Genomic DNA, 1,664 nt, shown 5'->3' with positions numbered 1-1,664 from the left:
TGGTGAAAGTTAAAACCGACGCCCCCCAGCCGGCTGCCAGAGGGGCGGGTGAGACCCCGCTGAGCACTTCTATTACATTTAATTGGGGAGCCATTTGCACACACCCTCCCCAAGTGAAAACACACACATTCATTTTTTAGGTCAGATCCAACTGTAATTAACCATCTTGATGAATAAATGCCAATTTCAGGTCTGTGCATCTGAAATGGCAGCAAATTGGAGCAGGTCTTCCCCAGTCCTTACAGAGTTTAGCTGACAAGGCACCTGTTTAAATAAGACCACTTACACTAATGGGTATATGTTTTTTAAGAGAACAAACTGGTTTCCCTGACTACTTATTACAGACCACTATAAGTGGTCAGACATAATGAGAATATTTTTATAAAAACAAAAGGGGACCAGCAAGTAGCACAGTGGTTGAGGTGCTGGACACTCCCACTTGGCCAACCAGTTTGAGTCCTGGACCTGGCAGCTTGCTTTCTCACTTTCCCTCACACTCTCTCTCTCTGGTCAAATTAAAATGAATGAATGAATAAATAAAATGACATAAATAATTCTTTTTTTGGAGAGGTTTTTGCTATAGGGCACGTGTGCTCGCCAGAAAGAGAAAGACAGGCAGAAAGCAAGAAATTACCCCCCAGGGAGATGGCCACACTGCAATCTCTTCACTTCCATTTTCTTGGGATCTTGGGCACACACGCATATGTGCCCGGCTTGAGTTTAAGCCACTGGGCCTGGGACTCAAACTGCAGTCGACTACATGAAAGTCTAGCAACATAGCCATTATGCCAACTTCTGCTTCCTAAATAAATTATTCTTTTTTTAAAAAAAGTAAATACAATGCAGTGGGGAAGTGAGAAATCTAACGGCAGAACAGGCTGTTTTTGCAGCTGCGGAGGTTTTTGAGTCCCCAGTGTCCCTGCACAGAGCAGGTCTTCCAGGAAGCGTTTGCTGAGGGACTGAATGAGGAACAAAGTGGGACCATAAGAAGCAATTTACTCAGGGTGAGAAGTTGGTAATACAAGGCGTACTCACCGTGGGGTTTTCCATGATAAACAGAAGCTAGAATTTTTTTTTGTCCATAATACATAGTTGAGAAACTGGTTGGATTCTTTGAGGTGCAGAACACCCTGCACTCTGCTTGCGTGAACAGTATAAGGTATAAAATATGTACATTTGCAGGGATCAGCAGATGGTGTAATGGCTACATTGCTGGACTCCCATGTAGTCGACCGCAGTTCCAGTCCCAGACCCGGTGCCTTGAACTCACGCCAGGTGTGTGTGTATGTGCGTTCCCAAGAGGAGAATGAAGGAAAAGGGACTACAGTGTGGCCATCCTCCCGAGGGGTGATTTCTTGCTTTTTGCATCTGTCTCTCTCTCTTTCTCTCTGGCAAGTGCACATGCCCTATAGCAAAAGTTCTCTCCAAAAAACAAAGTACATTTGAATTTTTCTTTTTTTTAGAGATTTTTGCTATAGGGTACATGCGCTCACTGGAGAGAGAGACAGATGCAAAAAGCAAGAAATCACCCCTCGGGAGGATGGCCACACTGTAGTCCCTTTTCCTTCATTCTCCTCTTGGGATCTTGGGCACTCTCGCACCCGGTATGAGTTTTAAGCTGCCAAGTCTGAGACTCAAACCACAGACAACTACCTGGGAGTCCA

At 44.9% G+C, this 1,664-nt stretch overlaps 1 protein-coding gene across 2 annotated transcripts in view; it reads left to right on the top strand.

The window, feature by feature from the left end:
* LOC102474393 (7,8-dihydro-8-oxoguanine triphosphatase) overlaps positions 1 to 1,664 on the top strand; it is an 8,922-nt gene that overhangs the window by 4,552 nt on the left and 2,706 nt on the right. The window lies entirely within an intron of this gene.

The sequence above is a fragment of the Tupaia chinensis genome, unplaced genomic scaffold (assembly GCF_000334495.1).
Source record: "Tupaia chinensis unplaced genomic scaffold, TupChi_1.0 Scaffold145208_1, whole genome shotgun sequence".
Classification (NCBI taxonomy): Eukaryota; Metazoa; Chordata; class Mammalia; order Scandentia; family Tupaiidae; genus Tupaia; species Tupaia belangeri.
This window is presented reverse-complemented; position numbering and strand designations above follow the sequence as displayed.